The sequence below is a fragment of the Cydia fagiglandana genome, chromosome Z (assembly GCF_963556715.1).
Source record: "Cydia fagiglandana chromosome Z, ilCydFagi1.1, whole genome shotgun sequence".
Classification (NCBI taxonomy): Eukaryota; Metazoa; Arthropoda; class Insecta; order Lepidoptera; family Tortricidae; genus Cydia; species Cydia fagiglandana.
Genome location: NC_085959.1, coordinates 23,404,226 through 23,431,822, shown reverse-complemented (window position 1 = coordinate 23,431,822; position 27,597 = coordinate 23,404,226). Strand labels below are relative to the sequence as shown.

General features: G+C 38.0%; 1 protein-coding gene and 1 long non-coding RNA gene across 2 annotated transcripts in view; one reads left to right on the top strand and one right to left on the bottom strand.

Annotated features, from left to right (window-relative positions):
• LOC134679018 (uncharacterized) overlaps positions 1 to 27,597 on the top strand; it is a 473,913-nt gene that overhangs the window by 202,698 nt on the left and 243,618 nt on the right. The window lies entirely within an intron of this gene.
• Positions 1 to 27,597, bottom strand: part of LOC134678482 (uncharacterized) — a 34,311-nt gene that overhangs the window by 5,511 nt on the left and 1,203 nt on the right. The window lies entirely within an intron of this gene.

Sequence of the window (27,597 nt, the reverse complement as noted above, 5' to 3'; positions counted from 1 at the left end):
GTAAATAGTTAAGTAAGTACTAATTCAGTTTTTTTACATGGTGTTAATGCTGTTTGTAGAACTAATTAGCATTAATTAGCAAATGGTAAATATGTATCAAATATTTAATTATATTCGTAATATCATATGCACCGTGTTTTTATTGAATTCCGTTAATTTCGGGGTATGGTTAAGTACGTTTAAGAGAACTAAATGGCATAGTTAATTTATGAAAAAAGAAGTTTTTTTTATAATAAAAATTAAATTTAAAAATTAATTAAATGTAGCATATAACGTTGTTGTAATAGGGGCATTACATTTAACTCAACCAAAAAATTTAAATCTGTGACATATCAATGTCATTTTGAACATCGTTCAACCGAGATTGTACTTAAGTTTAGTAGCAAATGTATGAACTCATTCTAAACACTAATAAATATGTAAACCGGCCCTAAGGTAAGTATACATGCTCTTGTAGAGGCCTTATAGGAAAAAAAAATATTGATTATCTCCAAAATGGAGTTAATTATAACATCGGTGTCTTTGAGAAATTTACTTGATTTAAGCTCAGGAATGCACCCTTGAAATTAACGGAAATCAAAAAAAACACGGTGTAGATACCCGTTTAAAAAATAAACCACCCTTCGCAACAACGGAACCGACTGACACATGCAAATTATACCACAACGGTTATAAACAACATTTATAATTAAGTTGTTTCCACCGTGCTGATTCCGATAACTGAAAATCGGACGTTGGTTTCCTTAATTTAGAAAAAATAAACATATCCTGAGGATTTAGGAAGGGATTGATAACATTAGTTAGGTACTACTTATTTTTATAATTTGAGTTTTATCGCGGGATAAGTATTAATAATAATATAAATATGTATTTGACGAGCACTTGCTCCGGGATTAAAGTCCACGCAACATTGTGGCCTAGTGTCTGTTATAGTGTGAGATATTTATACCAAATACTATGGCGTTGTTAAATCTGTGTAAGGTGTTGTACGGTACCCGTGGCGGTGTCTTTATTTCCGTGTGCACATGATATTGTGTAATCGACGGATTACCTCACTGGCGTGTAATGCCCGCAACACACCGGCTGGCCATCGCAACTCGGCCGGTTGTGTAACAGCGGCCTTATGCTCCATATGTCCTGCTGCAGCGTGTGTGCACTTTTAAATATAATTACATCGATGATATGGTTTACTTTTCCTTAGAAGGCTTTAGCGATAACACAACCATCAAGTGTATATTAAGAACAGGGATCGGTTTTGAAATAGGGGCATTTTAAACTTAGCAATAGCACTTAAGTAGTAGCTATGGGTATATCTAGTAAAAATTTAACCTGCAATCAAATTGAACAACTAGGTACAATGCAATTAAATAAGGAAAATACAAATCTGTGGATTATATTAAGGTTATTTAGCGAGTACACTACGTTCTTAAATAATACCGTTGCGATCAGCTTCTATTAAATAATTTCTAGATACCACAAACGCTCACTTATCTCGTGCAATGAGTCATTGAACTGTCAGTACAGGGAAATAAATCTTAGTAGTGTGCGATGAGAGTGAAAGCTGCAAGCCGCGACTCCCCGGCCCCCGACACTAGTCTGTGCACGGACCAAGGACTACACAAAAACAACAAATACCTTTAGCAAATCGCGGCGACGCTATATAATATAATATACATTTTATATTTATAGCGCTGCAAATCGCGACAAACACGATGGTTTGCAAATTTCGAGGTGTACCAAAAAAAACAATATAGTTTTTACATACAGTAGCACCTCAACAACGCGAACGCTAATTACCAATTAATAACGTAAATAATAATTAACAATACCAAATAACGTGTAGTTAACAATAACAAATAAATTACGATGCAACCACAGATACAGGTTGGTTAATATAGGCCGTTAGCTTATCGTTTCTGATTATACCTATTATTGGGTGGTTATGATATTGATGTAGATAAACATATAAAAAACCAGCTGACCCTTATCTAATGCAAGGAGCTGGAATGTAGCATTTCAAATAGGCTATTTTAAGCAGACCGTATCCTAAGCAATATAGGTACATACGCGGCGTTGAATACCAACATCCTCACCTCGCGTGCGTAGGTACTTAGCGAATTACTGTTTGCAACAGGATGTGCATGGATTAAAAGAAGTAGCTCTACATTGCGATACTCGTACAACTCGTAGCATGTAATTATGACTTTGTACCTGCGAATTACTAATAATGAGCTTCGTGCTTTTATTTTTACGCTTGACAATGAATATTCAATCGAGATCTAGCGCTCACTTCTAATGCTAGGTTAGGCAAATATAATTTTCAAGAAGAAAGAACGGGGAAAGCAAAATACGTCAATTAGTATAAATTAAACTAATGATTGTTAGTCCAACTGATATCGGGTTCCTAATCAAGTAATCACATATTGAACAATGGCATTACACCGCATTACGGGGACAATAGATTCATTAAACAGCTGCCTTTGCCCAAGTTAACAAAATTGTTATAATCTTGTTTATTTTATTTTCAAAGTCCAGTATAAAGTATAAACCTATCCTTTACCGTACACATTACACAGGTGTATATTTTCAATATCTCATACTTTTGTTGCATAACAAAGTACAAAAATATCATTGCTTTATTCATTTATAAAGTAATTTTAAAAGTGAGATAAAATATATCTAATACATATTTGCTTTGCAAACTTTGTTGACACACCTGACACGATTAGTATGGATCAAAGAAAATTTTGTAAATATAGACGCGTATTGGCAAAGTAAATTTTGTAGTCGCAGTAAATTTACTGCCATCTTTCGACACAGGATTAAAACTTCTAGAACGCCATTTGAATTTGATCTTTGACTTCACTGATGTGTTAAAATCGTTAAATAAGAAACGGTGTCGCCACTTACACGAGTATCAGGCCAAAGGTATGGCGCAATCTTTTCTAGCATATTTCTTTTTATATTCGGTGGCACGTTTTATCCTTAGACTTTATTTCATTTTATCTTATACGAAGTTATATATGTAAATGTCTTAGGTCGGGATAAAGTTCTTGCTATCGATAAATATTATTATAGCATACATGCATAACAATATGATAGGCAATGATTGGTTTGTCATATATTTGGTATTAAGTAGAGGCTGAGAGGGCAGTGTCTCTCAGTTGGTCCTGCGACATTAGAGACCGCAGACGAGGCGGTCCCGCACTGTACTATTCCTGTAAGAACGGATGACTCACTTGACCCCAGTGCTCTGGTTGCAAGCACTTGCGACTAATTAACCGCGAATTCCACAAGGACACTTCAATGAGTTAAAAGGTCAAACACAGTTAATTTACATGCTAAGAATAATAACACGAATCACAATTCGTAGGTTTCATAGTGAACGGACAACGCGATACCACATTATGAATAATCAGCTAATGAATTGGGATGTTTACATTAAGGAACACATTAATTAGGTATATACATCTCGCTACATTATGAATGCACGCTGTAACCAAGTGTGTATTTACTTGGCTAAGTAATAATAGTGGAAAATAAATAACCTGGATACACGTGACGTGATCTCAGATGCCATAAAGAAGTACCCGTTAACAACTTTGTAATTCCTATAAATTAGCCATATCCGTCACGATTTCTAACATGCCCGTTGTTCAGAACCGCCACTGATTCCGTATATTATCGAGTAAATTCACTATTTATTGTGAAGTAATGGTAAATAATGGCGGCCCGTGGATTATGTACGTGAAATGCGTCGCCGCGGCGCGGCGTAAACATAACTGCTCCACTCTCAGATTTGTTCCATAGATACTACCATAGGTAGTAGAGGTACTTTACAATAAAAGTTACTTACACTACTTACGCACTGAAGTTCCAAGGGTACGTGTTTATACTTAACACCCATGTTTTCAATATTTGATACACAAGCAAGATTATTTAATAGTAAATTGGCCAATCGAAGTAATCGAACAGTCACTTAAATAGTATAATAATACTGGATGTATGAGGTGTACTTCGAGACATTTGGAAAGATCCCTAAAGGTGAGTAACATGTAACATGTGAAATTAACATGTCCTTCTGTTCTGCAGGAAAACAAGAAGATTTGAGGAGAATAGTGTGGGAATGCCGCCGGGACAGTAACCTGCAGCTCCAACTCCAGGGAACTGGGCTGAATGAACGCGACAAGCGATCGACAGCCCGCCTGCTTCCGGCCGGGCGTCCCTACACTACATCTACATCTAACATGTGAAATTAGCTATTTCAGTAGGTAACATTTAAACCGCTTCCTTGTCGGTCATGCTTTAAAATACAGACACGAACCTGTGGACAGTTTTCTTACGTTACGATCCGGTAAAAAATACATTTCACGCATTGCTCAGTGGTTCCGGTACTTAAAATGTACCTAGTAAGCCCACTAGGTATAGGTAGGTATGTACATAGTAAATCGGGATCTAGTTTGTACAAAGTGTCTGAACACTTAGTGACCACGAATGTTGTTTTTACGTGTAAGAGCCTTATGCAATTGTTGTGTCACGATTTACGTAACTTCAGTACCATGCTCGTCAGATTCACGACAATTCGCGTGGCAGTATTTGCTAGGTGATGATATTAAAGTAATGGGTCAAACAGATCACTGTGTTACGTTCTTTCCTGTGGACATACACAAAGTTAAGGGCTATAAAGATTAATTTTCTTATTTAACCCTTATCCACGAAAAAGGGTCCTCCTTTTATTTACAGAACTATGATAAAATCATTACTTACATGCTCACAAGCTGTTAACTATTGCCCACAGGAGAGAAAACTAGCGTGTTCGCGCGAACTGTACATTTTTCTCTCCTGTGGGCAATAGTTAACAGCTTGTGGGCATGTAAGTAATGATTTTATCATAGTTCTGTAAATAAAAGGAGGACCTTTTTACGTGGGTTAGGGTTAAATAAGAAAATTAACCTTTATAGCCCTTAACTTTGTGTATGTCCACAGGAAAGAACGTAACACAGTGATCTGTTTGACCCTAATACATAATACAATTTTATTGATTAGAACCCGTTTAACCTAACTGCATATATTTTGAAGTACGGTATTGCCACTCTAAACATGTTATTTTTTAGAAATTTTACATCGTGCGGCGTTTGGGGTATTCTATCACTGCAAAATTGACTAGGTCCGCCTCTAATCCTTTTTATTACCTAGTGACATGAACGTCAAGATCGCTAGACCAAGATTTATTTAAAGTGAGCCTAACTTATTTACCATATTTATAGGCACCTACACCTACCTAATATTACTCATATAGGTACCGTTAGTCATGCTCTTGTCTCTTGCCAGGATAATTTTTATACAACGGACGAAAATATGTGCAACGAAGATATTTTATTAGTATTACCATTACCACTATGCGCATCGCGTATAGTATAGCTAATATGTACATAGTACATATATAGTAAACAGACCGGGTACAGAAGGAAACACGCGCGTCGCACCACCACGGCCGCGCCCGCGCCCGCGCTCGCGCCGGTCACGTGGCCTCGTTTGGGCGCACGGTGACTTTCTACCGTGGCCAACTTCTCACAGGCCACTCGATCCACTCATTACCAATTATTTATAGTATTTATACAATAATCATTACTTAATATTATCGTCGCTCCTTAAAACGAAAGTAGGGTTGGTTGTGTTACTCATGATTAATTACTTTATTATTAGTCGCAATATGCCATTATGCACTTACAACATCCACGTGTTTTTGCATTCGCAAAATTAATAAAAGCGATCGACTATAAACCAGTTGTTAATAGCTATAATATTTTGCAAATACGCCAATATGCATAAACATTGTGGATATTGAACCGCGACCATCAATCTAAAATAGCTGAGTGCGGGAGTTAAGTGTTGACATCGGTTTGATATTTGAGTTTAGATGTTTACCGAGGTGACGTAGCGTAGTCGACTTCATGAAGGCTTGTTTAGCTTAAATAAACTTTACTTAGATAGAAGTTGATAGAACATTGTTATTGTCATCAGACAATCAAACCAAAGCACATTAGTGCTTTGCTGCATCAGTGGTTTGATTGTACCTTAATTTAATGATACCCTTTTATCAAAATTCCTAGATCTCAAAACGGAATAGTGTCAACATGGCTCCACTTCAAATCGACGTTGTGTCGCAATACCTAAAACTTAAAGTTAACTTAGAGTTACTTACTTAACTTAGAGTTAGACCAAGAAAAGTATGCAACGAATTTGATAGCATACGCAGTGTGTTATTTATACATAATAATTTCATAGAAGTTTGACGTTAAAAATAACAGTTGCGTTTCGTGTGATATAAAAACCGTTGCAGTCTTTTCTTGGTCTAACTCTACCTACATTAATTAGTGATTAATTTACTGTCATTTTTATCCTACGTTATCGTCTTTAGTTTCACAGATATTATTATATGAAATGATTTTTTAGTACCTACGACAAAGATTATTAAATTGCTAATAAGACGTATTTATTGGAGTTATCTCTGAAATTATACCAATGGGTGTGGCGCTCGCCTCTCGCAACATGGCGGAAGTCACGAATGAGGATCTGGCGACTTGAAGCTAATTCCAACTCGAATAGATTGTGACATCAAAATTATATCTAAACTAGTACCTAGTTCGCCCCCAACTGAGAACTAGCTGTTTGCCAACAATGTGCATACATGTAGAGCAATTGAGTCGCATTTAAGGGCTTGCACAAAAAACTTTTGTATGAACTGATATGGCTATTTGTACATTACATACAAATCATGTCGAAATAGCAATACATTAGACGGGGGCGTCCTCCGCAAAAATCGACAGACTGATCCGTATGGTAGATCTGCTAGTGTCGTACTGTAGCAAATTTAGTCTTCTTTAAAAACGCCCTGAGAAGATACTATCATTAACTAGTCCTTCAGGGTTATAATCGCCCAACTCTAAAAAAAAAACTAAATCTACGTTTTATAAATTTTTGACAAAGTTTCGTTCGGCGCTCGAGGTCACAAACTTGGATTATTCATTGGGTCAACATCATAAACAAGTCTGCAAAAAATCAGAACTACCGGATTTGACGTAAACGCTAAATGTATAAAATTATTAAAAGTTATTGCGTAACAAATTATCCTCTGATAGCTCAGTTGAAATACGTGCCCTAGGTATATTTTGTTTTATTAGCATTAGAAAGAAAGTAAGCGTACTTGACATGTGTTTTAATTGAAAAACGCTTTTATATAATCAGTAACTATTAAACATGAAAGCAGAAGAATATAAATGATCGTATTTGATTCACAATTATTACACATATGCTGTGACTTATTTTTATAACGTGTTTTTCAATTAAAAGACACATCAAGATTGTTTACCTTTTTCTAATTCGTGTCTTTCAAGTTGAATGTAAGCTTCGCTTCACTCGCTTGTTCGATAATGTCAGTTCGCTCGCCCCAGGCCCGTACGGAGTAGTACAAGTGAAATGTACCTACGCGCGACTGACATTTAGATATCATTTTGATGTCACAATGTTAGTTTAAATTGACATCTACGTTACGGGTGACAAGTCGACGCGGGCTCACATAGGTGAGAACACTGAGAACAGCAGGTAGTCACCGTGTGATAATATCGATCTTAGATTTATACTTTATTTTAAGGACATTGAAGTGCATTGGCCTTCGTGTCCGACAGCCCCAGAGGTCGTTGAATTTTGTCTTCTGCTGCAAAAACAACAATTTAAATGCATTTAATTGTTTTTATGCTCAACATTGTATATGACCATTTCATTCATTGGGGGTTTCATTGGGTTCTTCGACATATTTTATCCGCGCTTATAATTTTACTGATACTTTAACCGATTCGTTGAGTGTTCCATTTTCGAAAACTTTTGGCTGTGGCGCGGAACAATCATATCATGACACTGCAGCCATGCCATGCGCCATAGAATATGATGACACTCCTCCCGTGTCATACGCCACACGTAAAAAACATTGATGAATTGATGACACGGCAGGCGTGTCATCAGCACCGAATCAGTATTTTAAATATTTAGTTTTCCTTTGCAATTACGAGAAATAAAGTTAAAATGCGAGCAAGTACTACATAGATAGTTATTAGTATTACATCAGGGCAAACTCGTGTTGAGGTATCATATCAAGCAATGGAACAAGCGAAAGATTTCAAAATTGAACCACGAGCCACGAGCATAACGAGCTTTTCGAAAAGTAGAATTTTGAGCGTAGCGAACGTTTCAAAGCACTACAAGGAAACAAACTTTGCTACCGAGTTACACACAATTTATCACAACAACAAAACGAGCAAAACACTAAGTAATTATAAAACATTACAAATCAAATCCAAATGGACGCTATTTCATCATTCAACATCATCACTTAAAGCCAATTCCACCAGCCAACAATGAGTAAAAGGCTCAAAATTAGCATCTAAGTAATTAATTTGCCACTCTTGCGATCGCCGTTACGAAAAGTAGCCTTTACGACCTGGTGTGGTGAAAAACCAGTTTAAAATTTGTAATAATCGTTTGGTACATAATGGCTCTTCTACATGTGTGTGTGTTATTGTGGGCCAGTGCCAGCCACTCCAAGTGCGTCCCACTACATGCGGTAGAATGAGATAGCAATATCACTCCTCCCTCTAACGTATAAATGCGTCCCTTGGAGTGGCCGGCGCTGGGCCATCATGTAGAAGAGCCATAATACCTGCCAATGAGCGAATACCTACTATAACCAAGCGAAAAAGGCACTCCACATGTTTACATATAATATAATGATGAGTAACAGATGTTCCTGGCCACGACCTTGCCGCGGCGGCGAGAGCGCGCGGCGCAGCAGCGGCGCTCCACAACACGAACGAACGAGCGCGCTAATCGCACGTCATGAGGTGTTGTTATTACGTACATTTGTGTAGGTACAACATAACGGACTTGGAATTAGAAATCCTGTATAAAAAAACTATTCAGGAATATTGTGAACTGTATGAAACGATAGCGCAGCGGATTATAAAAAATATTCAGTCATCACTGTCACCATGAACGGTTTACTAACGAATGGGCCAAAAACGTTTCCCAAAGTATCACATCCCAAACTATGTTTCCCAAATTATCATTTCCCAAAAAAATGTTTGGCAAAACAACTTATCGCAAATGTTCAGTTAGCAATAGTCTTTTTTGGCAAGTTATTGTTTAGCAAATAATTACTTGGACAAGTTTCATTTTACCAAATATTATTTAGTCAAATGCTTAATGATACAAGCATAACTTACATGTCCCAAAATATTGCATGCATGTTTGGACCCGGGTATGTCCTTAAACTACGTCCAAACCAGCGGTGGTAGGTCCCGCAAGGGGCCACCTGGTTTGCTACCACCCTCCCGCCGGAGTCAGGCGCCAAGCAGCCTTGCTGCGTTTCGTCTATGTGCGGGAGTACCAGTGCCTTTGGGGGATGATTGGCTGTCAGTTGTGTTGCATAATGCCGGTTTTTGGATTCCTGAGTGACGTCGGGCCGAGCGGCTCACGCTGGAGGGTAGCGGGATCCGAGGCACGGTCTTGCCGGTGGCCGACCGCAGGAAGTTGGGGGCCCAATTGTACGACAGCCACGTGCGAGAGGCTGCCCCGCCACCTAGCGAAAAATCCTGGAATAGCTCCACCGTGCCAGTTGGCGACTGGACGGGAGGACCCGGTGGGTTATTTCAGGGGGGCTCGGGCGTCCCCGCAGTCTCCAAGTGAGCTCCTCATTGTCCGGATTAGCTCAAGTGATCCAATTGGTAAACGCAACACCTCGACAGGCATTTTTTCACCCATCCCACACTCCACAAATATGAAATTGAAAAGAAAAAAGAATAGGGTTAAACACCGGCTGCACTTCCTCCCATTGAAAATGCACCTCACCAACATCAGGGGGTTGCACTCAAATATCGATCCGGTCCACCACCATCTTGAAACCGAAAAACCGCACCTATTCTTTTTGACGGAGACGCAAATCAAAACCCCAGCGGACGCGTCGTACCTCAACTACCCAGGCTACTCACTGGAACATAAGTTCAGAGCACGTGCTGGGGTCTGTGTGTACGTCCGCGATGACATTTGCTGCAAGCGTCTCCGTTGCTTTGAGGCTGCCGGGTTTTCCACTTTGTGGATTATGGTTGACTCGGGCTCAGAGAAAACTCTGTATGCCTGTGTCTACCGATCGCACAGCGGAAACCAGGAGACAACTAGGCTCTTTGACCACCTTACTGAGATGGCAGATAAAGCCCAAGAGCGGTACCCTGCGGCTCAACTCGTATTCCTTGGGGACTTTAACGCCCACCACGAGGAGTGGCTGTTCCCGTTCAAGAATACTTGCCACGCTGGGAGGGAAGCGCGCAAATTTGCTGTATCCCTAAACCTTACCCAGCTGGTAAATGTTGCGACGCGGATACCGGATGTTACTGACCATACACCCAATTGCCTTGACCTTCTGCTGACAACTGATCCAGACAGGCACTCGGTTTCGGTCTCAGCTCCGCTAGGATCGTCCGATCACTGTCTAGTGAAATCCGTGTCGATCCACTCTCCTCCTGATCTCTGCCCTAGGGGCACGAGGAGAGTATGGCGATACGAGTCAGCGGACTGGGATGAGATGCGGCATTTCTTTGCGTCTTTCCCCTGGCGGCAGGTCTGTTTTTCTTCGGGTGACCCCTCGTGTTCTGCTGAGGCTGTTGCGGATGTGATTCGGCAGGGAATGGAATATTTCATTCCGTTCTCCGACCTATCGCTCGATCACAAGACCCGAGCATGGTACAATTCGGACTGTGCTCGAGCCGAGGCCCTTAAGCAGTCTGCATACCAGGCTTGGGTATTAGCCCGCGATACCAAAGCTGGAGCACAGAGGGTTCGCGCGAGGAAAAAAGCCTTTAACTCAGCTGCCAAGTCCTGCAAACGGGTGCTTCGAAAGGCTCGATTCGACCACGTCAGTCGAATAGGGGCCAAACTCGCCTCCTACCCTCCTGGTAGCAAGCGGTTCTGGTCCGTCGAAAGCGGTCGAATCCAACTTCTGCCGACCCACATTGCCACCTCTGCAGAAACCTGATGGGACACTGGCCCACTCCGCGACAGAGAAAGCAAACTTGTTTGCTTCTCTGTTTGCGAGCAATTCACGTCTAGACGCAGGCTCAAAACTTCCACCTACGCTACCTCAATGCAGTTCCTCTATGCAGAGAATTGCTATTCATCAAAAAGAGGTACGCCGAGCTCTGCAGAATCTTGACGTGAATAAGGCCAGTGGACCAGACGGTATACCTGCACGTGTACTAAAGCAGTGTGCGCCTGAGTTGTCTTCTGTACTGACACGCCTGTACCGCCTCTCTCTCCAAACAAGAACGGTGCCGAAATCCTGGAAGCTTGCAAACGTGCAGCCAGTACCCAAGAAGGGTAGTCGTGCTGATCCCTGCAATTACCGACCAATCGCCATTACCTCCATGCTCTGTAAAGTCATGGAAAGGGTACTTAACGGCAAGCTGCTGGCATACCTCGAAGCAAATGATCTGCTCAGTGACCGTCAATATGGCTTTCGCCGAGGTCGGTCTATTGGGGATCTTTTAGCGTATGTCACGCACTGCTGCGGCGAGGCCATCGAGAGGAACGGTGAAGCGCTTGCTGTTTCACTGGACATCTCGAAGGCCTTTGACAGGGTTTGGCACGCAAGTCTCCTTAGCAAGCTTCCTGCATACGGCATCCCTGCTGACTTTTGTAGCTGGCTATCTGATTTCTTGAGTGAACGGTCGATCAGAGTAGTTATTGATGGCTGCTCTTCGGACCTCATGGCCATTGACGCCGGTGTTCCTCAGGGGTCTGTTCTCTCCGCAACCCTTTTCCTGCTCCACATTAACGACATGCTGCAACCCAGCATTGTAGGTTATGCAGATGACAGTACGGTTGTTGAGAGATATTTGGCTAGTGCAGGGGACAGCAGGGAGGATATACGTTCACAGAGAGAGGCCATGGTTGAGCGAATGAACTTGACCCTTAGTCTCGTTTCCCAGTGGGGTGATGACAATCTGGTCACGTTCAATGCCTCCAAAACGCAGACGTGTCTATTTTCCGCAAAACGGAGTCCATTCGACCTGACTCCTTCTTTCCGGGGTGCATCTGTACCTATTGCCGACAGCCTGGAACTCCTCGGCATGGAGCTGAGTTCAGTCCTCAGCTTCGGCAGCTTCATTGAGTCTAAAGCACAAACTGCGGCCAGAAAGCTGGGCGTCCTAAATAAGGTGAAGCGATACTTCACACCTGGACAGCTTCTAACACTTTACAAAGCTCAAGTCCGGTCGTGTATGGAGTATTGCAGCCACCTGTGGGATGGCTCAGCTAAATACCAACTCGCCGCTTTGGACTCAGTGGAGCGCAGAGCCAGGAGGATGATTGGCGACAAGAAGCTAACGGCTAAGCTTCAGTCTTTGGCCCATCGGCGGAAAGTCGCCAGCCTGTCGGTATTCTACAGGTTGCACTTCGGGGAGTGTGCCCAAGAGCTACACGAGCTTATTCCACCGTCCCCATTCTACCATCGGACTTTTAGACGCACGGCCGGTTTCCATCCTTACTTGGTAGATATTCCACCAATTCGCACGAAGCGCTTTGCTTCTACTTTCCTTATGCGCACTGCCAAGGAATGGAATTCCTTGCCGGCGTCTATATTTCCGTGTTCTTATAACCCGGCAACCTTCAAATCAAGAGTGAACAGGCACCTTCTGGGCGAGCTCGCTCCATCGTAGGCCACGTCTACGCCTCGGCTAGTCTGTGGCCATGAGTAAGCCCATTCATAATAAAAAAAAAATGGCATACAATTTACATACCAACAAAGAGCTTAGGAGGCTGCAGAAAATGTAACGTCAAAAAAAAACATTCTTACTGCCAAAAATATGTAGTAAACGATCACTAAAATTAAAACTCCATTTTAATGTAACTAGATTTGTTACATCTTGCTATTCTATTAAAGCAAATAACACCAAAGTAATCATTGTAACCCAAAAATAGTAAATAACCACCAATATTTAAACCACATTTTAGTTTAAAATGTCATGCAAATTTTTTACATCTCGTTATACTATTAAATTAATTAATCCACTTCGATGACCTTTTTCTGGTACATAGTATTTCGTTTCTGTAAGGATCGCAGTTCTAACCTAACCTAACCCACTTTTCTAATAGCATTTCGATTCTGTGAGGGTCACAGTTCTAACCTAACCTAACCCACTTTTCTGATAGCAGTTCCGTTTTGTGAGAATCGCAGTTCAAACCTAACCCAACCCACCCAAATTACGTAGAATTTAACGTACCGATACTAACATAACAAAAAGTACAAATTTAAATAGAGGTGCCTATTTGTCAAATTTGCAAAGTGACAATTTTGACCAAACATCTTTTTGGAATATAATATTAGACAATAAAAAACGTTTGCTAAATAAGTTTTTGTCCTAATAACATTTGACAAAGTAAAATCATGCCAAATGATAATTTGACCAAATAAATTATATGCGAAGTGTGACTTTGCTAAAGGTTCCTTTGGGAAATGAAACTATTGCGATAAGTTTGTTGGGAAGTGAAATTTGGCGAAATGTATTTGGCCCAAACGAAAGTACACCACCATGAACCTCATCAGCAGACAGGAATCCGTGGGGCAATTGTGAATTAAGACTTTATGTTTGTGCATTTATTGTACTAATTACAACAAAATTAAGGCTGTTTTAGAACGATTAGGCAATTAAAAACTAATTTTTAACTATTTTGTTGTAATTAGTACCATAAGTGCACAAACATAAAGACTTAATTCACAATTTGCCCCTCGGATTCCTCTATGTCTGCTCATCAGTGACGAAGGAAACAAACCCACTCACCCATGGAGCCATCATGAAGCCCTAACCTCTTCTTGTAGGTACAACAAAGAAAAAGGCAGGAAAAGTCAAAAGCAACATAATAGGTAATACAATAAAGTTTAAAAAAATCGGACCAAGACTCTGCAGGATTTTTTATATTAGCACAGACGCGTAAGTTATTTTAACACGCACGTCTGTGCTATAAAATCGCTGCAGAGTTTTCTTGGTTTGACTCTATGTAGGTACTTATGCTTCTAAGGACTATTTATACTGGTTTTGCATTTGATCATAATTATTATGTAGCTCTAGTACGATTCTTTTGCAGAATTTCCTATAGCGTAGTGCTGATTGCACTAGGTAGGTATACCATATTATTAGGGTTCCGTACCCAAAGGGTAAAACGGGACCCTATTACTAAGACTTCGCTGTCCGTCCGTCCGTCTGTCTGTCACCAGGCTGTATCTCACGAACCGTGATAGCTAGACAGTTGAAATGTACACAGATGATGTATTTCTGTTGCCGCTATAACAACAAATACTAAAAACAGAATAAAATAAAGATTTAAGTGGGGCTCCCATACAGCTAACGTGATTTTTGACTAAAGTTAAGCAACGTCGGGCGTGGTCAGTACTTGGATGGGTGACCGTTTTCTTTTTGCATTTTTTCCGTTTTTTTTTCTTTATGGTACGGGACCCTTCGTGCGCGAGTCCGACTCGCACTTGCCCGGTTTTTACTATCCTACTATTCTTTTTACGACAAAGGTATAGTCTTAATGCAATGTGTTATGAAAACCTATGCAGCTGTACTCGACGCATTACTGCTCAATAGCACTCCCGATATCACAAAGTAAATGATAAATTCGTTTTAGGGCTTATTTTAACGCAAACTATTGTACACTGGCATTTAATTTACACCTTTCCTCCGCGGCTTTTACACCATTTCATAATTTGTATGTCCTTTACGTATAAGATTACGTTAAAGTTTGAAAATCCCAAAGGTCCGAGATAGACACCGATTAAGCAGTTAATGGTGGGCGTGCGCCCCCTGCCGTTAGGGTAACGGGATCGGATACCGGCTCCCGGCGGCGAGCGCGGCTCTTCAGATAGGTACTCATTTGTTGCCGAGCCTCTTATCCGACAACCACTACATATTTTTGCTATTACACATACAGTGTCTCTTTAACTGGGACGCTGAGGATCAATTAGGAACTATAGATTATACGGGAAATATAGTTTGTATTCCGACTACGCTAAGTTTACAGCGACCTTGTAGTGACAATATGTTTACATAAAACCGGCCAAGTACGAGTCGAACTCGCGTTCCAAGGGTACGTCACACAATTTTTGACAATGTTTTGTTTTCTAAATCCGACTCGAGCGTGGCTAAGTTTCTAATAAATTTTCCTGTCATCTATACAGGTATATACTATAACTTCTTAACTATTTTTATTTTTAAATTATGGAGCGATTATAACGAAAAATATTTCCTTTATCAAAAAGTGGTTGTTGAGTTGAGATTGACGCTCCACTTTACGTGTAGAAATGAAATGAAATGTGTTTATTTTGCTTAACATTATGTACAGATAAGTTGGTAGAGTTAATTGTATTATGTCCAGATAATGTCAATACCTTATACTAGTAGGCATGCAAAATATTTTAAAAACCTATTTACATTATATTACAATAAATTACATAATCAATTACAATAACATTAAATAAAAATTACAACAATTAATAATAAATAATATGTCACAATATTAATAAAAATCTACGTTTAAATATTCCTTAATGCTATAAAAATTGTGCTCGCTTAAAAATATTATAATTTCTTTTCTAAATTTAATAAGTGGCATGTCTCTTAAGGATTGTGGCAGTTTATTATATATTATGTATGTCATCCCATCAACATTATTTCGATAAAGAGCCAAATTGCTTTTTGTACCGAGAAGTTTGTTCAACCGATTAGCTCTAGCATTTGGATTTACTTGAGCTATAAAGGTAAAGTATGGGTAATGTTTTTTTACAAAAATGCATATTTCTGCTATGTATATACATGCCAATGGCAGAATTTTAAGTTTTTTGAATATGGGCTTGCACGATTCTCTTGTACCAATACCGCCTAGTGCTCTAATGCACTTTTTTTGGGCTTTGAATGCTCTATCAATATCAACACAGTTACCCCAGATTATAACGCCATATCGTAACACAGATGACACGTAGCTATGATAGGCGTTTAAAGCTGTGCCTAGGGATGCGATTTGTTTTAGCCGTTTGAGTGCGTACACAAAACGGTTCACTTTAGTGCATACAAGGTCAATATGTTTCTTCCAGTTACAGTGTTCGTCAAGAGTTAATCCTAAAAAGACAGTCGAGTTAACCATTTCTACTTTAGTATTATTATACATTACATTTAAGGATAGTACATGGCTCTTATTTGTTCTAAATTGTACAGCTTTGGTTTTACCAATATTAATTTTAAGATCATGTATATTCAGCCAATTTACTATGGCTCTAATAGTTTCATTTATTTCATTTTCAAAGGTATCAACGTTCGTACATTTAAACAATAAAGTCGTGTCGTCAGCAAATAATATACATTTGTGTGTTGTTACATCGGGAAGGTCATTAAGGGGAGGTACCCACCCTAAAAATGTTGTTTTTTAGTTTTTATTTTACCACTTTGTCGGCATGATTGATTTATTTGTATAACTATGTCAAACAAAAGATTAGTAGCACTAATAACGATTACGTAATCGTTAGTGCTACTGCATTGCATTTGATCTGAGGGGCTACCGCGAAAACAGAAATTCGCAAATTGCGGGGATCTTTCTCTTTTACTCCAATGAAGGCGTAATTAGAGTGACAGAGAAAAATGCCCGCAATTGACGATTTTCGATTTTCACGGTAGCCGTCCTGGTACCAAAGCCGCAGATGGAGTCACTGACGGACAGATGGACAATGCGTAACCATAAGGGTTCCTAGATGACTACGGACCAAGTAAGTAGGTAATGAAAATTATACTGGCACATAAGCATAAATATATTTACTCAGTCTATTTTTATCATGTCTAACGGGTCTCATAATAAGTTACAAAAGCCGAAACACACATAAATAAGTAAATACTTAACCAAGTATCTATTTATAATTAGTTGATGACAACGCGTTACCGCCATTCGCACGTTGCGTGGCCTGGGATCTCCTTGTGATATCAACATAAACGCAAATGGCACAGATTAGCTATGCTTACACACTTCAGTGATTATTATTTATATACCTACTTAATAATCATATGATATGCGCATTATCTCTGAAGCATACGTCGTCTTCTGCCTGCTATACGACCAGATCTCAAAATGTATAATTATTGGAAACATAACTTTATTATTTTTAATTAAGATTGAATCTCCAATGATCATAAATTTGGAGATGTGTCCGTATAGCGCAGGAGACGACGTGTCAATAAGTCAACGAGAAACAGCTGTTTTTTATAGGTATATTTTTATATTACTCTACTACTTACGTCAAAAGCTTAGTATTTACCTATTTATTAGCTTCCTTGACCTTACCGAAAATATTAATACGCCTCGCAGAATCGATCAGAATCGTAAAAAAACCGGATAAGTGTGAGTCGGACTCGTCCACTGAGGGTTCCGTACTTTTTAGTATTTGTTGTTGTAGCGGCAACAGAAATACATCATCTGTGAAAATGTCAACTGTCACGGTTCATGAGATATAGCCTGGAAGCCTAGTGACAGACAGACGGACAGTGGAGTCTTAGAAATAGTGTCCTTTAGTAGTTTTTACCCTTTGGGTACGGAACCATAAAAACGAGGAATTCACTGATTATAAAAAGTTTGGGATTGATTAGATAACCAAGTATAGCTTATCACTTGTTAACTAAATCACGACAATAATTAAATACTTTCAGATTCAGGCTTCCGTATATATCTTTACAATATATCATTAAAATATATATTATCAATAGGTATAATAAAATAGCAAAATCAGCAGCGGTATCATAGTCGCATTTTATCACCTGTCATGCCATTCGTCATTTTCGCACTTACGTATTTGTTAGAACGTGACAGGCATGGTGACAATAGTTATTTGTACAACAACAAGAGAGCAAAGTTTGATATTTCTTAGAGTGCCTGTTTTGAGTTCCGTGCAAGCGAAAGATTCTATAATAATTTAGAATCTTCACATCTTCAGCGTAGTAATGGACTGAAAAGAGTACGGCTCGTACGAGATTCAAATATCTTTGATCTCGTGTTGTACATACAACTTTTCACCCCAGAAGTGAGAACATATGAGACAACCCGAATCTGAAAAACGTAGGTCTAGGTACATCCTTCTTCATCACTTATTCACTTTATTTATTTTTATTTTTTTATTATTATGAATGGGCTTACTCATGGCCACAGACTAGCCGAGGCGTAGACGTTTCACTTTTCACTCCTGTTTTCTTAACCTCGTGCCGCCCAAGAAAAAAAACGCAAGATCAGCTAAACGCCCAGTGTGCAATATATGAGCCATAATATTTAGAAGTCGTAACTGCCCACGCACTTCAAACATTTTTTTTTTACACAAAACTCGAGCAGGATTTTTTTTATTTTTTTCTGGGTATATGTGAATAAAAATTAATACAGTAAACTGAATTCCACCTTCGTATCTTTTGTTCATTTAAATGCACATTGGGTTTTTGATTGATGTTATAAAGTAATAAAATATATTTTTTAAATCAACTTTAAGGCACGTAATCGCGATAACGTAGCCTCTGACTATTATTATTCTGCTTAAATAGTTACACAAGCCACGTAAGTCAAAAATAATTAGATTTTTTTTTTGTGTTGGGCTACTTTTTTATGTATGTTAACGTTTATATTTGACACTGAAATGCTTTATAATTAACAAGGTCTGAATAATATAAACTTCCTTGACATACAACTTAATATCCTTCTTAATTATATAATGTTATTGTATGTTTGCTGTGTTTCAGTATCTTCACTTCCTTCGAAACTTTATTTTATACTAAGATTGCAAATATTTGTTTCATCACCAGAAAGTTGGTATTCAGGATCACAAATTTTATTGTGGGATTGCAAAAAGTCTTCCAGTTCGTATTCAACAAGTAAATCATCATGCAGACCTAAAATAAACTATCAAAAAAGAACCTTCAGTTGTAGGTTATATTATGCATTTTTATAACAGTAGCGCCCAGTGTACAATATGATGAACATAATCTTACGATTCAGAAAAAAAAATGTTTATTTGTGCCTTTGTAAAAAAATTACAGTATTTTTCAATAAAACAAACATTTAGGATATTTTTTATGTCACTCTCTAAACGATAAAAGCCATGATTCATTTAATAAATCAAGATTATATACCCATGTGTCGCGCGTGTTTGAATAATTGCGGAAGTACAACACTTGTCTATGAATATCTGTCAAACATCAGCTGTCAAAATGGTCGCCACTGAACCGACCATTCACTACCTCTAGGTAAATTCCAATTATGCGCGAAACTTTAATATTTACATCTGATAAACTTTTATGTACAGCGTATTGTACACTGGGCGTTTAGCTCTGAATTTAATTTCTAAACTCTGGACAGTTATGCTGAGTGTCACTTTGTACAATGTATTGCACATTGGGCGGCACGCGGTTAAGATATTCTAGCCAGTTAAGTTTTAATACCGCAATCAAGCACAAAAACAAAACGTAATAAACTTCAGTAAAATAATATAGAAATAACGAACATCAATTGACACCTCAATCGACTACTTTTTAGTAAAAAAAACTGCAAATTACTGTCCGAATTCCGGATACTTACTACTATTTGTTAACCATAGTAGAGATTGTTAAAAGTAAAATTATTTATTGTTATGTGATAGTCTGTGCATTTTTTTGAATTCATTATTTTAATTGTACAATAAAATACGTAAAATATAAGTGGTGTTTGTTATCAAATTTTAAAGTTTATTTTCATTCATTAATTATTATTAAGTATTCATACTCTTACTCGTACGTGATTTGGAACGATGCGTTCCGACGTTTTTCGGGGGTCTATTTAATTAATAAACCTGCAATAAAAGATATACCGTTGAATGTCGTTTGAACTTTTATTTGTCTCATTCTTTTTTCTGCAACGACGTGAAAAGGACAGAGAGAATAGAATCCAAGTACATATTTTGAAGTTGTATTAGGCCCCGCATGTTGAAATGAAATGACATATTTTTATGACGGGCACTGGAATGTCGTTTTGTCTCACTCCGTGAGCAAATCGCATTTTGCTCACTAAGCACAATGTTTTTAAGTAGCAAAATACCCTTGTACGAGCTGCTGAGGTGAAAATGATAAAGAACTGACCATATTGGCCCTACAGTACGGATTGGTCGCCTTGTATGTAATTCCACGATTGAAAGAGACAGACACTGTCATTATCGTTCTCACGTCATTGTCACGTAGACAAGTGTGACAATCATATCCGTATAGCCAAGCTGTTCATTTAAAATCAGTTTAGCCATTTCCGTCAGTAGAACAAGGCGGCAAATTTAAAAAATGTAGGCGCGAAGGGTAATCGTCCCAAACAGAATAAGTATTCAACTATTCAGTAATAAATGGTTTAAGAGTTACAGTTTTTTTTTCAGTTTGCAGTGTGTCGCTATTATTGCTATAACAACAGGATCCTCACACCTATATTCTAATAAGGGATTTCCATTATGATGGCATTTGATTTTGACCAAATTTATTCTAATGCCTGTACGTACTACACCCGTCCCGTAGATGAGGTAGATTTAAGTGTATGTATTCTATTACGTTATTGGTAGTATCGAATCGATTGCGGTCATGGTATGTGGAACGACCAAAGCAAGGACGCCCGCCCAGAAAGCGAACCTAACAGAAACTACCTACTCGCAATCCGCGCCTTACTGGCCACCAATACTCTATCTATAGGTGTGTATTTTACGATAGATTTCATTTATTTAATAAAATATATAACTGTAAGTATCCGATATTTTTTAAGTCTACACAACTTGTTCAATTCTACTAATTTGCTTTTATATATTGAGACAAAAACCGGCCAAGAGCATATCGGGCCAAGCGTAAACGTGTTGGCACCAAACCACCTGGTATACTACTTGGTTTGTAAACAGTTTTGGACACGTAGTTTGAACGTAAGAGAGGTAATTTTAAGCAACATTCAAAGCGATTATTTATAATAATATTGTTTATCTAAATCAAAAACTTGGCTAGAAACCTTTATAATATAAGCATTGAAGAAGTGCCACACGTTGATGTTATGTTATTTTTTTCATTTTGTAGAGTACCTAGCCATTATTTCAGCAATTTAACGAAATATAAAAGTAGGTAGCAGTACTAACAGTACACAAAGACCTGCTGTGTCCTGCATTTCATCAATACACATTTTATAGTTTCAGAGTATAACTTCCCTGTGCTGTGACATTGTTACTCGTACGAAGAAATGAATATACATAATATGTATTATGATATTTATGATAAAACAATTATCGAGTATAGAGATGTGATGTGTGTGAAGCGTCATATAGCCAGTGCGCATACTAATGAGAGGGAAGCGCAACGCCAAGTGGGCAACAGAGCTGCCTAGCCAAGGTGATAACGGGATAACGTAACGCTTTGTGTCTCTCTATCACTCTCCCATATGAGTACAGTGACAGTTGCCTTTCGTTCGCTTCGGAACGTAAACGATTGGCACGTTGGCTACGCACCAGGGCAGAGCGCACCGCGCACAGCCAACGAGGAAGCAGCCGCGACGCTATAGAGCGGAACGTTGACAAAATCGCGTCTGTTACGATTAGGACAGATATGACCGCTAGGTGGCGACAGCGTCACGCGCGGCTTATGGCTAGCCACCAAAATTGGTGTGGGACGGATGTACGGATGTACTTGTACTATTGCAAAGGGACGAAATCGCGGAGTGAGCTACGCCTGACAAAATGCACTTGGCTGACTCTACCATTTTTATAATATGTACCTAATTATTTCTAGTCTAATTCTTTAGTACACGAAATGGAGATAACAAACGGTAATCTTTATATCATCAAGTTACCATTGTCTTAATAAAAATATGATAATTTATATATAAATCCCAGTAGTAGGTACACTCTGAGGCATACTATTAAATTTAAACATGTATTGAATAATACTTTTTTCTTTCCGGTAGCTAATATTGTATTGTAATTCGTTAAAATGTAGCGTAAGTGCTATGTAGTAAAGCCGATATTAAGCTACCGCCCCTCCACCTACGCTCACATCTAAGAAAGAACGCAGCGCACACAAGCACAACAAAAGTCGATTGGCAAAGTTTGTGTGCGTTGCGTCTATAATCTATCTAATACCTTTAAACGAGCAATTCTTGTTTATTTATTTGTATGTATATATATTTTGGGGATCTCGGAAAAGGCTCAAACGATTTCGATAAAATTTGCTATATGGGGGTTTTTGCGGGCGATAAATCGATCTAGCTAGGTCTTATCTCTGGGAACACGCGCATTTTTGAGTTATTATATGTTTTCCGAGCAAGGCTCGGTCTCCCAGATATTATGATATTAAGAGGCTGTCAATACCTATATAAGACTGTTTGGTTCTTAATAAAATAATAATGAAAAATACCTATAATGCGCACTCTGTTTATTTGTATCGGAGTAAATGAGATAGCACTGTCGCATGTTATATATAGGTACCTACTGGACCTGAGCCAGGAAATAATAATAAGGAAACTATTGACTAAAAAGTATTTTTTTGTAATATTACTCGCTAGCGGTTTAGGTATAAATGTTTTAAAATTATGATTTTAAATGCAGGTATCGTCTTGGGCCGTCCTATTCGTTTTTCGTCAAATAGATATACAAATCTCTGTTTTGACATTTTGCTGGGACATCAGTCAGCCGCGACCACGACCAGTGAAACCTGTGTCGAAACGTCGGTAAATCAAGGTAATTGAATATAATTCGCGTTAGAGCCGTCTATAATGTGAGTTAATATGTATTCAAAACGCGAAAGTTTAAGATATTATGTTTTTCGTCAAGTTCTTAAATTGGTCCTATTCTGCTTTCGTCACTCATTCTACACTGAAAGCCAGTGATGATTGTGACGAATGTAGAATGAGTGACGAAAGCAGAATAGGACTAATTTAAGAACTTGACCAAAAACGAATGGGACGACCCAAGACGATACCTAAATGCAGATCCATAAGTCAAAAATAAAGACAGATCCGTTTGATGGTGATTTTAAGAGCAATCTTTGCAATTCAAGTTCAAGACAATATCCTCCAAAATAAACCCATTTTTATTGCTCTACCTACTCTAGTAAATAGGCATGTAAAAAATTGTAGGTACAAGGAAGACAACGTGATTTAAAATAAAAGAATAGTCATATCATAATTCGCAAAGGCATTACTTCACAGCAGCAGTTAGTTCATATCCAGGTCATAGCTCTAGATCCATATTATTAGGTGTCTAAGGGGCACTTGCACAATTTACTAACCCGGGGTTAACCGGTTAAACCTTGATTACCATAGTTACCAGTACAATTTGACACTAGGTTAACAGTTTACCCGGTTAACCCCGGGTTAGTGGAATGGTGCAAGTAGGCCTAAGCTTTATAATATTTAAAATATTTAAACATAATTCGCAGGCAAATATGATTAGTAAATTCGCTTACTTGTCAACAATATCCGAATAAAAACCATCGCCAATGCTGCAACATGCGTTTCTTTATTCTAACAAACTGTCACTTTAAATTGCATAATATATGCATAAGAATAAAAGGATTTTAAATTGTTAAAAATAATAAAATTCAAGTCTTGTTCTCCACACATGACAATTTTATTCAAATACATGGCTTAAATATATTACCATGCAATTAAGTTATTTTCATATTATATTAAGATGTGATGTAACAGATACTCGGAGTTGGTTATTTAAATAGAACACGCGAATTTTGTATGTTATTTAAAAATACCTTTAATACAATTTAATTTATCAAGAAGAACTATTAAGACAACTACTTATTGGTGTAAAAATGTAGCATAGGTAACTCAAGGTTATGTAGACTTAATCAAATTTTTGTTCAGTAGAAGCAGGTGCAAGGAGTATGTAAGTACCTATGTGGGTTAACAACCCGAGTCCCGGCGCAGATAACCGCTAGTCGCGTGGTTATCGCCGTGGTGTAACATACCTAATCGTTCGACCGCGCCGAGACTACCTCATGAATGCTTATACTAACACTATTACCTGGAATAGTTACAGGCACCGTACGGTTCTAACAGACTAATGCTAATTATATAACGTCTTCAAAAACACTTGATAAGAAAAATATTAATATTTTCTGTGGCGACATCAAAGGCTTCCGGTAGGAAAGATAATATTTTGAAGATGGGCACCTCCCTTATTATATATAATATATGTCTTTTCCTATCTTCTATTTTAATACGCGTTGACAGTTTAACGCAGGCGATCAATAAAATACTAGGTCAGCAATTCCAACGCCGAGCTGAACTAAACCCGAGTAAGTCCGCTTGCAAACACATTACATAGTACCTATCCTTAGCACAAATTAATAAAGACAATATCCAACATATACGTATTAAGTAGCAAGGTTTAGAGTACGAACAAAAACATAAATATTATACATAGTACAATTCCTTTAATAAGTTTAACTTAATGTGTTCCGAATTATAGTGCATACAGTAAGAAAAGTATATCTACCTACTTTGAACGGCTGATAAAATATTTCACCTATTTTATTATGAAGTTTGAATGACGATTTAAACATTAACAACTCAAAACATAAAATCAATAACAAATTTAAACACAATATTCTCTTTTTGTTTGGGCAGTCGTGTTAAAATGTAAACTATTATCGCTGAATAAATATGAAGCAAGTGACGGAGATTCATGGCTACTCGTGTATACCGCCAAACCCGTCCGTGGGAGCAAACCAAACAATGACGTTCGGAATGCGATACAAAAAAAAAGAGTGAGGGAGAAGATGCTTTAAACAGAGAGGCATACAATTATTTTGTAACGCGGGGGCCTTCACGCTCTGTCAAACACGGGAACTTTAAAGAAGGAGGGTTAAGAGATTAGAAAATTTCTATATCACGTAGATACCTGTACGGACCCCCGCTTCAATAAAACCCTTACTGGAATACGATTTTTTCCCCTTGAACTGAAATTTCATTATGAACTGTTTTCAACCTATATGTAAACTCATAAATTTGGTGTATGATGTTAAATAATGTTTAAATAAAGGAAAAAAATGACTCTCCTATAGGAAATCTCAACATCAGACCAGCAAAATGTATGAAACGTCCAATTTTTTTTCCGCGTTTTCAGGGTTGGTCCCATAGTAAAAGTCGCTCATTATGACCTAAACATTAATGGGTCTCTTTCTTTGCCTTTCGTTCTGATACATACTGTATAAGCATACTTTAAATAGACTACGCTTGATATGGGTAATATACGGTAAGTATAGGTAGGTACATTAATACAGTTGTAATGATGTATCAGTGTACGAGTCGTACCGTACTATTTATAGCCACTATAGGTAGTTTATGCCTATTGTCAAATAATGGCTGACCCAGGAAAAATAAATGATTTTTACCCCTCTCATGCTCTCATCACCATCAGTAACTAATGATAGCTTAATATTATAGGACATTCTTACACAGATTGTCACAGTAAGCTCAAGAAGGCTTGTCGTTAGCAACCCCTAAGTCTTTTAAAATAGGTAACCTTTAACAAATAAGAAACAGACTTCACAAACGAGACGCCATTCGGTAGTTTTCGTCAGCAGTTGGCGAGTTGCAACGATAACTTTATCCTTATAAGATAATATTGTAAGTTCCGTTTATTTATCCAGGATCCTGCACTGATGACACCATTACCATCAGTTTTGTATAACAGTGGTGGTCCGATCAGAATCCGATGACCAACTCTATGTAGGGATCTTGCCAGTGCGACTTGAGGAAAGGATTCTCGACCACTTCATACAGGTACAGTCAGCCAACGTCAAGTACTTACACCTATTATGTGGGGTTTGTATTTAAGTTTAATTTAGTTGGTAATAAATTGTTTTTCAATGATACCAGTGCCTTTAATTTGGTGTAGTTATCTTAAGTGCTGTTGGTATCGCTAACTCTTATACATATAATAAACGTCGTAATAATAAAAAAGTATGAGATGTCATTAGCACTTACTTGTCAATTGACTGTGCTGTGATGTACATTGTTGACAATTAAAATTTTGTTAGACTAATAATTTAGTAATAAAGTCTGAATTTTAGTTTATTAATTAAATTAACGCCATGGTTAAGTTAAAGTACTATGTTACTATACCCTGTTTAAAAAAAAGCCGACTTGCCGGTAACAGACTGAACGGACGGTACTCTTTGAACTAAAAAAATCCTAATCGGCTCAACCGTCATCGAGTGAATACTTTCGAATTGTCATAGAACATAACAAACACGCAATGAAAGCTATTATTAAGGTAAACTGTTAAACTTTACCAAGATGTAATCAAGATTTATCCTTGATCTTCAAATCCTGCGCTTTATGCAATCTTATCTTGAGCTAATCCACGTCATAATTTAATCTAGCTAAGATTCTCCATCGTATACGTAGGTACTTATTACCTAATTAACTAGTATTGTTAATGTTACTCAAAAGATCTTCGCTCTTTGTCAATGCATTAGCAGGATAATAATTAACAAAAATACACAGGACAGGACATTTAAAGGATGTACAGCTGTTTTTTACAAAAACATTTACAATTACCTAATTAGAGTTTTCAAAAGCAGACAAGCTTAGGTATGATGGTCATAAGAAATTTGCTTTATTCTCTGAATTGCTTTTTTAAGGTGTGCAATAAAAACAATGTATTGTAGGTAGTCAAAGTTAGGTATAGTGGTAATCATTAGAATTTGAGTACCTAGATTGTTATAACAACTCGTCCGGAGGCATTATTATATACCTATAGACTTACACACTTGCGTTGACAATGTTGTACTTAATACAATAAAATAAAACTGGCACTTTTATTATTTACTTATCGTGGTCGTGTCCACGGCGACGACACGATTTATCGTCTGGATAAGGAGACTGTACGCAGTCGTCGCTATTTAATCGGGGACTGTTACGGAATATCGTGGACGATATCGTTGTATTTAGTAGGTATGTACAATAAAAGTGAATGCATACAATACAATTTTATGCGTTTAGGTACCTACTTACCCTGCTATCGCCACGGTTTAGTAAAAGCCCCAAATAAAATTGCGAGACGCGTTATTTATGACTGGCTATTAAACATCATGGAAACACAACCATGGAGATGTAATAGTTTCGCAATTAGGATACGATTAGATTAGCCTACCTATGTATATTCCAGCCCTCACAGTTTGATCTAAACTCAAATAAAAAGCGTTAAAGTAAATAAGAACTACTTGTACAAACAAATACGGCTCAGTCAAATCAAAAAAGGGCAGTGTGTACCGCAGTAGTTACAAGCCCCACCCCAACCTACTTAGAACAAACCTATTTGATTTTCTGGTTGGAATACTTAGTATAGTTTACTTACAGGTAAGTACAACGTACGGTCAGTTACCGGTGTCCTTGATGTTATATTCGTAAAAGTAGATAGGTATCTAATATAAGTATGTTATGTTATGTACCTATTTTAGCAATTAGTGT